At 42.9% G+C, this 12,687-nt stretch overlaps 1 protein-coding gene across 2 annotated transcripts in view; it reads left to right on the forward strand.

The window, feature by feature from the left end:
• Positions 1–7,075: 7,075 nt before the first annotated feature.
• CCDC186 (coiled-coil domain containing 186) overlaps positions 7,076–12,687 on the forward strand; it is a 36,135-nt gene continuing 30,523 nt past the window's right edge. The window contains exons 1-2 of one of the 2 annotated variants that reach the window (XM_051799866.1): positions 7,083–7,206; positions 7,977–8,058. The gene's annotated coding sequence lies outside the window, so the exon portion shown is untranslated. Of the gene's footprint in view, positions 7,207–7,976; positions 8,059–12,687 lie in introns of both variants that reach the window. The other variant, XM_051799867.1, reaches the window with a different exon arrangement.

Raw genomic sequence — 12,687 nt, forward strand, 5'->3', positions numbered from 1 at the left:
TTTAGCCTGGAGAAGAGGAGGCTCAAGGGAGACCTCATCACTGTCTACAACTCCCTGACAGGAGGGTGTAGCCACGTGGGGTCGGTCTCTTCTCCCAGGCAGCCAGCAGTAGGACAAGAGGATACAGTCTTAAGCTGCACCAGGGGAGGTTTAGGTTAGACATTAGGAAGAAGTTCTTCACAGAGAGAATGATTGGGCATTGGAATGGGCTGCCCAGGGAGGTGGTGGAGTCAGCGCCCCGGAGGTGTTTAAGAAGAGACTGGACGTGGTACTTGGTGCCATGGTTTAGTAGACAGGGCGGTGTTGGGTCATGGGCTCAATAATCTCAGAGGTCTTTTCCAACCTAGTTGATTCTGTGATTCTGAGGTTACTACTGCAGCAGAGTGCTGGGTCAGACCCCTCAGCTGGCCACCACAACTGGTGCCTCCTTGTCAGTGTCCCCTGTCCCAGGACCTGGTAGCTGTGGCTGTGTGGTTTTCACATGGACTGTGGTGTGGTTGTCAGAGCTGTGGTCAAAAATACATTAGTCATAAATTGTATTACACCCAGTGTGTGGCAAGCGACGGGTTGGATTTTATTACTCAAAATAATTTTCTCACTCTGTCTTCAACAAAATTCGCTGAGGGACAGTGAAGTATTACAGTATCATAAAATGATTTGGGTTGGAAAGGACCTTAAAAATCATCTAGTTCCAATTCCCCTAGAATGGGCAGGGACAGCTTCCACTAGACCAGGTTTCTCAGAGCCCCATCCAGCCCGGCCTTGAACACCCTTAGGGATGGTGTTGCAAATTACAACAAGGTGGCAGTTAATGAAATGTCATGAAGGGTGAGAGCTCGGTAACAAGTCAAGCCGGCCCAAGCCAGTTAAGGGACTCTGTGGCCTCCTAAAGTAACAAATTGTTCAGAAACATGTACTCTGATGAATATGTATATCCCTGGCTAATAAATATGTACCATCTTGAGCCAGGTGTGCACCTTAGGCTGAGTTATCCCCTGTACATCTGTGCTGTAATAGACTAATGCCTGCTCCTTAATACTGCATTGGTGTTAAGGAGTTTTATTCTCCAATTTCAGTGACAATGGTCTATTTTAGTGCCTACATTGTTGTACTTATTATTAAAGTGTATAAAATCAGTGATGGATTTTCTTCTTACATGTTCTGTACAGCAGGGAATAATTATCTCTGTTCACAGAGAAGTAACTGAGGCACAGCTATTCTGCCTTAAAGACATTTAGAGTCTGGCTATGACAGCATTACAGTCTAAATCTTCTGTGTTTAAGTCTAGGATCCTGTCTGCCAAACCATTGTTCTAAGCATTCTCAAAGTGCAGAACACATCTAAGGGCTGCTCAGTTTTCTCTAGGTGGTTTAGATACCACCTACCAAAGCCAGAGGAGAGACTCTTCTGGGCTCCAATGAACCACCAGCCCTCAGCTGCAACCTGAGCAGAAGCTGACTGTATCAGAGGCTGCTCTGAAAGCAAGAGGTGAAATTAGGTGGCATTATGTGGGATTTCAGGAAATCCATCTGCCAAATTGCCCAGCATTGCATATCAGAGTAGGCACAGTTGTACATTGGGAGGTTGCTGGGAAACAGGGTAATCATGATCATACAGCCTTCATTGCCTCCCTGCACTTTGTTCCTCTGTCCCTAAGGTTAGCTCACCAGTCCTCATGCCTAAGAAGAACTCTGTCATTCAGACCTCTCTCTCTCTGTCTCCCCCTCTCTCTCTCAAAAAAAAAAAAAAAAAAGAAGAAGAAGACGACGACTTTGTGGCTTAAAACATCCATGTTTCTAGTACATTTAGCTGGCTGGTCATTTCAATCCCCAGTGCCTGCTGAAGCAAACAGTGCTGCCAGTCACAACAGTCTTTTGAAATTATACTAATTAACACTATAGACTGTTCTGGAAGTATATTGACAGATTATAATGAAAAGGCAAGTCAAGAATCCCACTGGAGACAGAACTTTATCAGCATGTGAATAAGCACAAAGTTTTCTTGCAGTTAAGGCAAATGTTTTGGTTTTGTTTTTTAAGTGTCAGTCATTTGGAACTTTCCATGCCTCAGGATAGTGCAACAAGAAAGGGCAGGAAATGACAGCAGTAAAATTCATTCTAAAAAGAAAAAATAACAGGTCTGGCTGCAGCAATGGAAAAAAAATAATAGAACTGTGGAATCCCAGGTCAGGTATACTATGAATACCAGAATACAAGTATCATCTGGTCATCTAGTGGCAAAAGTGCACACTAGACAAGATGGCCCAGCACCCTGTCCAGGTGAATCTTAAAATTGTCCAGCGTTGGGGAATCTACCACTTCCCCGGGGAGATTATTCCAATGCCTGATTATTCTTATTGTGAAACATTTTACTCTTGTATCTAATTGGAATCTCCCCATAAGTGACTGGTATCCATTACCTTTTGTCTTTTCCATGGGGCTCCTTGAGTCTCCATCTTCTTTGTAGCCACCCTTTAAATACTGGAACATGGATAAGGTCTCCCCTGAGCCTTCTTTTCTGATGGCAGAAGAAACCACTTCTCTCAGCTGTTCCTCCTATAGCAAGCTTCTCAGACCTTTGATCATCTTTGTGGCCCTTCTCTTTCCCCTCTCCAGTCTGTCCACCTCTCTTTTGTACAGCAGGGACCAAAACTGAACACAGTATTCCATGTGTAGCCTGGCAAACACTGAGTGGGACAAATACTTCTCTATCTGTGCTGGTGATGTCCTTGTTCATGCAGCCTAGCATCCTGTTGGCTTTCTTTGCCACAGCAGCATCCTGGTTTATGTTGTCCCAGGTGCAAGACCTTACACTTGATCTTGTTGAATTTCATAAGGTTCTTCTTAGCTCATTCCTCCAGCCTATCCATGTCTTCCTGCAGGGTAGCTCTCCCTTCCAAAGTGAAATATAAATGAGTGTCAGAGGTAAGAGAGCACAGTACTGTTAGCATGGAGCCTAATCAGAAGCGACATCACAGGAGCTGCAGGATGTTGATGTAGCTTGCCTGCAATTGTTAGCAAGAGCTTCAGGCTATCCTACATGTAGGTTCTGTAATATCTGTGCCAGTGTGTCATTAGCTGTAGTGCCTAGGAATTAGCTGGGACACCACTGGGCTACATGCTGAACAAAGGACAGCCCACGCAACATATAATGAAAATAGTTTTTTCCAGTTATAACTTAGAGCACTTGAGTGATCACAGGCATGCTTAGGATTTACCATGCATAGATCAGACACAACAGTGGTGGCAAGCAGCTTCAGCAGAGGTGCTGTCCTTACCTGACACAGGGAGGGAAGATGGGGTTCCCGGGGGCTCCCTGACAACCCCTGGCAAACTGTGCTTGCTCAGAATAAAATGGTTAGACAATGAAAGCCATTCCTAATGAAGAAAATAATAACTCTTCATGTAATCTTGACATGATGTGAAATGTAGGAATCAAGTCAGCCATCCGTAATTACAGTATAACAGACCAGTGTTCTGACAAATACAGAAGATGGGAGTTGAACAAGCTGGACTGTGCTCCCAACTCCTCCTTGGCAGTGCCAGATATGGCTCTTCATCTGCTGTTTCAGCCATCTCATTGTTTTCCCTTAAAGTGGAGTTGCAAACACTTTTAGCTGAAGAAGACAACATATGTTTGTAAGCACTTTCAGCAGGCAAAGCTATAAAAATACTCTGTATAATTGACAAATGTCAACTGGACATTGAACAATTACATGAACACTTACTTTTCTTTTTCTTACATAACAAAGCATGAGCCAAAAGTTAGAACTACAACCTTTTGAATATGTGGGCCAAATTCAGCTTCTGCCTCTGCAATGCAGAGCTTGTCTGCAGCAGAAGGGAAGTCTTTGTGTAGGACTGTCTGTCTTTCAGATGGTTAGTTCTCTCACTCAGGAATTGTTTTCCTCAGCATTTGTACATGACAAATGACAGCTATGACTGGCTAATTAAGAGGTACAGTAATTCATTCTTATTTAATATGAACACAAGCAGTTTGGGGAAGGGCTCTCTCTGTGACATGTCATTATAATTTCCTAAGTATCTGTGGCTGCCTCCTGGGGATAAGATACTCTTTAGATGAAAATGTGGCCTAAGCACAGGTATTACAGAACTGTCAACATCAGTTCTGGTACTAGAGCTATGAGGAGTCTAGCTGAGTACAAAAAAACCCCTTTTCTCCTGCCTTTAAAGAACTCCACTAACCAGGCTCTATTTTCTTAACCTGATTTCAATCCTGCTGAAAAAAAATGTCCAGAATAAAAGGTAAAAATCATCTGAAATTTTGCCAAGTCTGGTGGAACACACTAAACCACACACAATTAGCATCAGTAAGACTACAAAGCGTTCAGCAAGGCAGAAGCGCAGATCTTAGAAGGACAGGGCCAGAGTACACTGATGTCTCTGAAGTTGCCTTTAAATAACTAGAAGACCAAATAAGAAGCATTTGGGGACTGAAATGACTGTGTTACAGAGCAGCAGAGCTGTGTGAACTTTGTGGCTCAGCTGCAGAACAGGAGCAGGAGAGGCAAAGAAGCCTTTCTGAAAGCTAAGCTTAGATTTGGACTGTATGGCAATTAGCAAGTGAGTTTTGCATGGCACTGCTTTCTGAAGAGGGACAATTTTTACTTATCCCTATTCCACACCTGATCTTTTTTTGTATTTTTTTATGAGATGGAATGCACAGCATATTATGAACAGCATATTATGAACAAAGCATTTGCCTTTAAAATGGTATTTGGAGGTTAAAGCTGAGGGCACAAGTTGGCTCTGCAACCTACTTTCATTTATGATCTAAACTTAATAATGCTCTTAAAGACATATGCCTGCATATGACTGACTCCTTCACGGCTTTAGAAGTGATGGCTAGGACTTTGTTTAGTTATCTGAAGCAGTATTATCTTTCCCAAAATAAAAATTACAGTTATGATAGCACTGAACAGTTTGCAGATTGATTTTCTCTAAAATCCCATTGTTCTTTTTAAGGATCTGTAAAAAGGTTTTGGCTGGGATAGAGTTAATTTTCTTCCCAGTAGCTGGTACAGAGCTGTGTTTTGGATTTCCAACGAAAATAATGTTGATAACAAACTAACATTTTTAGTTGTTTCTAAGTAGTGTTTACACTATGTCAAGGACTTTTCAAATTCTCATGCCCTGCCAGCAAGAAGGGAGGGAACAAGAGGGTGGGAGGGAGATGGCTTGGACAGCTGAGCCCAGCTGGCCAAAGGGATATTCCACACCAAATGGTGTCATCCTCAGTACATAAACAGAGGGAAAAGCTGACCAGGGTCTGCTATTTGGGAACTCTCTGGGCATTGATCAGCATGTGGTAAGCAAGTGCATTGTGCATCACCGGTTTTGTACATTCTAATTCTTTTATCATCGTTATTATTAATATAATTATTATTTTCTTTTCTGTCACATTAAACTGTCTTTATCTCAACCCACGAGTTTGAGTCTTCCAGTTCTCTCCCCCATCTTGCTGGGGAGGGACACGAGCCAGCAGCTGTGTGGGGCTCAGTTGCTGGCTGGCATTAAATGACAGGTTTCAAGGGAGCATTTTCTAGGACCCTAAAATTTGCATTTGCAGCTCTGAAATTCCAAATACCTAGAAAGAATATGGAGAAAAATAACTTGCTCTAAAATAAGTCTCCTAATTAATGTTTGCAAGTAAAGTTATGCAGCACATTCTGTTTTCAAGGTCATCCACAGTAGGAACAGAAAAAATCATTACTGTTGTGTGATGATTTCATATATGCAGGTATGTGCATGGTTTTTTTATGTATATAAAAATAAATTAGCCAAAATAAAGGAACAGTCTGATCTAACATCAAAGTTAGGTTTGCTATGAGTAGGGGATTGTACTAGGTAAGTTTCTGAGGTCCTTTCCAACCTGAATTATTCAATGATTTTAACTTGCTTTTCTATTGTTATGTTAAAGAACTTACTGCAAGAGAGATGCCAGTACTTATTTTAACTGAGCTGCTATAGTAAATACAACTGCTTTCACTTAACAGCTTGTCTGCTAAGGTATTTTTTTCAATTTATTTTGTATTAAATAGAATGGCATTTATGCCTTGCTCTAGATTCCAAAAAGCTTTGTGTGCCACTGAAAAATTGCTGCTCCCATCTCTGAAATGCAGTTTTTGATGCCTAGCAAATTTTTCACTTTTTTTTTTTTTTTTTTTTTTTTTAAAAATCCAGTCAGAATAAGGAATGAAGTCCCAGCAGGTGTTAAGTGAAGCTGGGCTCCGTTTATTAACATCACTGGACTGACTCTTAGTGGCACGTAGGTGCAGAGGGTTTTGATGTCATGTGTAGGGGTTGGTTCTGGAGAATGAGGTGCTGTTTACTTAAGGGTGAAGAGATTCTATTAGTCCTTACTTGTGCACTGATCTTGCAAAAAGGAGAGGCGTCTTTGTGACCATCTCTCTGAAAAGTCTTGAGGGGAAGAGTCCCTCCTGTACGGCAGGAGGGCTCCTCAGGGCTCTGGGTCTTGGGTACCGCCATAGAATGCCTGACACGAGATCCCTTGCCCAGAAAGGTGCATCTTTAAATAAGAAGAGGGAGGGAAAAAGAACTACAGATCGAAATAATTTTCAGTCACCTGCTCTAAATTCTCTACTGTGTGAAATCCCATATTCTGTTGGAAAAGACCTCTGAGATCATCGAGTCCGACCTGTGACTGAACACCACCACGTCAACCAGACCATGGCACCAAGTGCCGCGTCCAGTCTTTCCTTGAACACCTCCAGAGACAGTGACTCCACTGCCTCCCTGAGCAGTCCATTCCAATATCTAATCCCCCTTTCTGTGTGGAAATTCTTCCTGATGTCCAACCTGAACCTCCCCTGGCGAAGCTTAAGACCATCTCCTATATCCTGTAGGACCAGCCGCTTGGAGCTGTTAGCACCGTCAGCGAACGTGTCGTTTCGTGCCCCTGGATCACAGCGGATCACAGCGGATCGCAGCCTTTCGGGGCGCCGCTGGCCCCGGACCCCCCGGTGCCGCCCGGCCGGTCCCGCCCCGGGGCCCCGCCGGCTCCCCCCGGTCCCGCCCCGCTGCTGGGCCGGGCCCCGCCCGCCGCCGCCATCTTTGTTGATGTGTCAGCGCGCCGGGCCGGGGCGGCCGGCGGGGAACGGCACCGGAGCGCCGTGTGCCGCCATGGCGGGGCTGTTGTTCACCCTGCCGGCCGCGTAGCGAGCGGGTGAGGGGTCGCGCCGGGGGAAAGGCGGGCCGGGGTGTGTATGTGTATGTGTGTGTGTGTGTACGTATGTGTGTACGTATGTGTGTGTGTGTGGGTACTCGGTGGCAGCGCCCCCCAGCCCCGCGGGCGCTGCCGGGGTCGCCGAGAGGGCGGCGCGGGGCACCCGCGGCCGAGGGCGCCGGGGCTCACGGGACGGGACGGGACGGGACGGACGGCGCTGCCCGGCGGGGTCGGGGAGGGGGCGGCGCGGCAGTGATCCGCTTCGCTGTCGGCGGACGATAAACCCGGGGGGGACGTGGCCGCGGGGGCGGGAGGAGGAGAGAGGGAGGCAGGCAGACAGACAGACAGACACACTTCCCCCGGGTGGCCGCGGCGGGGCATCTCCCCGTGCGGGTGGGGGCACTGGGCTGGCCACAGGTCCGTGGGTGAGGCACAGGGAGGTGGGAGCGAGGTGACACGGTGGCCGGGGGGTGCAGTCCTGCCTTGACAGCCCCCTCTCAGCCAGGACCTCCGGGCGGGCAGCGCTGGCTCCGGTGCTGGCTCGCAATCTCTTTGTTTCTTGACAGCTTTCTCCACCACGGTGTTAATTAGGTTGTCCTGTTTCGTTTGGCTGCGTCTTGATTTCGCTGTATGGTTAAATAATTAGGTAACAAACCCCAGTAACTGTTAAGCCAGTATGAAGGTTATTTTTTAGACTCGGCTGCGGTGCTGCGGTACAGTGTGTCCTGGCTTTTGCGGATGGTATTTGCAAAAGCTGCTTGCCCTTCTAGGTTTGAAAGAAGGACTTCAGCGAGGTGATTATGATGTAGGCTTGCGGATTTTGGCTCTTATCCTGGAAAATAGTCTGCACAGGTGAGTCTGATATGTGTATACTGCCAGCGAGACTCTGGGCAGACCAGCAGTGGATTTCTTGTGAATTTGAAACCTGTGTGTAAGATTAAAAGTATGGCATTCCAGCTTTAGTGTTGTTTTGCTTTACCTTCTTGTAAAACTGCTTTTCAGAAGTCACAATGTTGCAAGCAGAATGCAGTAAAACGTCACATGTGGCCGGTGTCTCAGAATGTTTTGTTGTATAAGGAAATTGTTGTAACAGCATGAGCCACAGCTGCTTTTCTCTATCTGCGAGGAAATGTAATCACTAGTAGCTATGAATGCTTGTGTTGCCATTGACTTTACAGAGGAGATGGTTAAGCTCTAGAAATACGGAAACTGAAAGTGAAGATGTTTCAAGAGGCCATAAGATGACATTTGAAATGACATTTTATGAAAAAAAACCCCAAACCTAGTTCTGTATTGCCTTTGAGTCCTCTTTTTTCTGAAAATCTTCCATCATCTATTCTTGTCTTGGCTTTAAAACAGTATTATTCTATCATTTTATAAGACTTAATTTGGGGTTGTTGACAGATGTTTGTTCACTTCGTGAGGTTCAGTGTTTCAAACTGTTGAGAAAAGGACTGAAGAATCAGATACAGAGAGTGTTTTTTTAGGTCATAGTTAGCAGCTATGTTGCTTAACGCTACCCAAGGCTAATATTGGATTTCCTGAAGCTGGCTTTTTAAAGAGCTATGAAAAATAGAAAGGCAAGTGGTTTTTTTTATTTTTATAGTGTTATTAGGCATGTTGAATCAGTAGTCTGCAAGTTTTGCTGATGTGTGGGTTCCAGGAGGCAATATCTTATACTTAGTTCTGGGCTGGCTTGTTCTGAACTGATTTTCCTATTGCCAAAAACAATATTGGAAAACTTTACGGATAATTCTTATCTTCAAGTCATAGACCAAGACCCTCCTGGATCAGATTGAGGGTGAAAAAAAAAAGCATCAGAAACAAACTGGTGTCATAATAGGGAACAAAATCATGACCCTAATTTCAAGAAGTACATGGAATACTAGTTGATTTTTTTACTGTGATAATATTGGATATAATAATACCTCATATTAAGTAACAGAGGGCAGTCTTCTGTAGACTTACAGTAGACTTGTTCACATCCTTAAAGGACTGAAGTTTTTTACTCATTTGTTTCCAGGGATACTGGAGAAACTCTCTAGGAAAATCAGGTTTGAAAAGAGTAGAGCCTTACCATCCCCCTGAGTGGTGTTTTCCAGTATGCAGTGATCATGCAAATGGTAATGCCATGGTTGGAATTTTACAACCCTTTTGCATGTTCCGGAAACAAAGTGTGAAAAGAACCATTTAAAGCAAACCTGCTGTCATCTCCAATGCCAAATATGCTAAGATCTGTATTGTACAATGCCATAACACTACAGGTTTGTGAGAAGGTCTGCCAGGGCTCCAACTTCTGTAGTGTGAACAAGAGTTACGGCTTTGTTATAGGTGTAGAAGACCTGTCATAGAATGTGCGCTCAGTCGTAAATTTGATTTTTTTTATCCTCCCTTAAGACATTCTTCTTTGCAGAGGTGATGTTATCAGTGTCAGAATGTGAATGTGAACAGGGCAGTAGTAATAATGAGTGCCCTGGCTTCTACTGGCCCTGTTGTAAGCAAAGCTGCAAGGATGATGCTGAAATCTGAAAGGTTAGAGTAGTGCTGTTGCTGGCATTGCATTGGTTGCTGAAGTGTAGACTCATTTTCTTAACTTAAGAGTTGTTCTGTGCTGAAGACATTGCAGTAACAGAAGGTTGCAAGTCTGTATGTAAACCCTTAAGTATCCAAGTCTTATGAAGGATGCTGTTGCTAGAATGTTGTTTTCCCCTGATAGATGAGCTTCCAACCTTCGGACTAGTGTGACAAAAAATAACACTCTCAAGGTGTACCCCGTGGCTTGTGATGGGAACAAATCCAGCCTCACTTGTTAAACCTTAACTGATGGACTTTATTTTCGAGTGGTGCTGTTACTTGACTCCAGACGTGGAGTTAATATGACCATATTATTAACACTTGCATGAGGTTGGTGGAAAACCTGGCGGTGCCCTGAAGGAATCATATGCTATTGTTCAGCTATCAAACTTGTGATGTAAGCAAGGATAAAGTTTGAGTAAACCTTTTCTTCTAAAGTAGTTGTCCCACATTCAAAGAATCGATAGAAATGCTGAGCTTTGCACCTTGGTGCTGGCATGAGGGTGTGCAGTTGGTGCTTAATAAAGATTAAAAAATTGAGAAAAGTAATTGAGATTAAGTATTAAACTGATAAAAACAAGGAAATCCTGAGACTACCCACTGTGTACATGCACTGCTCCATTCCCTTCCCTTCAAGCATATGCATCAAAGCAAGTCTTTGTGTGAGCTGAGTCAGGAACTGTGTCAAGTTATGCCTGGGCTGGAGGACTTGATGTCCCAGTGCACAGCCAGCTTTTCCACTGTCTGTATTGCAGTCCTCGAGTGTTTCTGTGTGGATGAAGCCATGTTACATTGCATCTTCCTTCTCACCAATACCCCAGTAATCTTCAGTCTGAATTACAACAGTATCGTCTATTTGATCTTGGACAAATGTGAATTAGAATCGGGAGAGCTGGTGTAGGTGGGACTCAGGTGTGTTTCTTTTTTTCCTGTGTATGTTCTCTGTGAATGCAGGAATACAGGAAGACCGTGAGTGTATGAGACCTCATGATCACCCTTGGTTTTGTTTGAAACACCAGCTGTGGTGATCAACTGCATCTCTTCTTAAGCTTAAGAATTCTTAAATGGTGTGATGCTTTTCAGTCCAGTTCATCTCCTTTTATTGTGTTTCATCACTTCTAATTTGGGTGGCTTGCTGCTCTGATTAATGTTATGTGCGGAGTTGTAACCAAATGTTAGAACCTGAAGCCAGAAGGATTTTTTTGAAATTCATTTCACACTAGATTACGTAAAATATCTGATTTTGTGGACCTTTCTATCCCAGTCCCTTTTGATTTAGTTGAAACCTTTGGTTTGTCCCTCTACAGAACTGCTGTGCAGTAGAGCTGCGTTTCTTATCTTGTCGTGTGGAATAGAACTTCTTTAGTTAAATCCTCTTTTTTTTTTTTTTCCTGTTATAAACTTCAGTTGCAAATAGAATTATCTCTAGGATTTCAGTTTTTCTCTTCTGCAGTATTGCTGGTGACATAATGCTTAGTCTGGGAAAGTAATTTTTGTCAGAGTTCTTGTGAAAGATACCATACAAAATACAGGTTAAGTTGGGTATTAATTGGGAATAACAGTTAAGTCTGTTTTGCCAGTGCAGTTTGTTTTGCAATGTGTTGAGCAGTAGACGGTAGTTAAGGAAAAAGTGGCCTCAGAAAAAGAAACTGAAAACCTCACCCAACAAGTGAAGTAGAAAGGTATGTTCACTCTGTTCAGATTAGTTTAGGTGAAGGTATTATCAGGATTACCGTAAGATAAACAAACTGAAAAAAATATCTTCAATTTTATTTTTAGTCTTACTGTCATGGAAAATTCTTAGCAAGAGTTCTAGTGCAATGACAGGTTGGCACTGACTTGGAAAAGCTTGAATAATGATTATTATCTAGTAAAGATGTGAAAAGCTTTTGAAGAGAGGCATCTTGGGTTTTACAATGGAACAACCCCGCTATAAGAAGATAGAAACATTTTTTTACCCCAGAATTTTTCTTTAGCAGATTTATTGGGTTGTCATTATATATATGGTAGCATGTAAGCTGTCCTACAGCTTCATTTCTTATCTGAGTATAATAGTTTGGAATTAAATCTAAATTGAAGTGGCAACTGATTCTAACAGTTGTCTGGTGGCTAATGGTTACTTTAATGTCTCTGTCTTAGGATAATGTGTTTAAAGATAATAGTACTTTATTATTCTGTAGTGATTCATCTAAGATTGTTTCTAATAAAATATATTGTAGTGTGATATCTAAAGGAGAGGAACAGTCCATTGTGGAACAAACTGTTCAGACAAATTATGATCATTATAATAAATGCTATGGCATTTGTGGGACTTTTTTACATATAACTTCTTAAAGTCTTACTTTGGTTACTGATAGCTTCATGTGTGTGCCTTGTCAAGAAAACTCTAAAAATCATTATTATTCTCTTCAGTGTTCTTCAGCCAATAAATACTAATTAACTCTTTGAAATGAAGTCCATCTCCTGTGTTACACTGAGTTATATTGCATCTCATTTTTAACTCGAATTTGCAATTGAAAACTGCTAAATCATTTGTACTTAGTCTTTTTGTTGCCCAGGAACTTTCAAGAGGGAAGTGGATTTGTAACCAAACTGTTCAAATGCTGCTGATGTGCAGTTTTTGCTTTTGTTGGAGGGTCTTCTGATGAGCATCTGAGCTCCATCAAAAACACTCTAATGACCGTTGAAATTTCAGTCATATGTCACTTCACTTCATAGATCATGAGTGGAAATGGAAGGCAGTATAAAAAAATTGTCCTTAGCAGATCCTTTAGTCTATACTGCAATGACTGGGGAAAGAGGCAACACATTATTGCAGTATAAATGATAACTGTGGTTTTGCTAAAGTTATGTATTTGTCTTTGCTTCATGAGCAGTAGTACATACAGATGCTTCATTGAGTGCAAT

Source organism: Manacus candei, unplaced genomic scaffold (assembly GCF_025592945.1).
Source record: "Manacus candei isolate 608988 ecotype Guabito, Panama unplaced genomic scaffold, ASM2559294v1 h1tg000050l, whole genome shotgun sequence".
Taxonomy (NCBI): Eukaryota; Metazoa; Chordata; class Aves; order Passeriformes; family Pipridae; genus Manacus; species Manacus candei.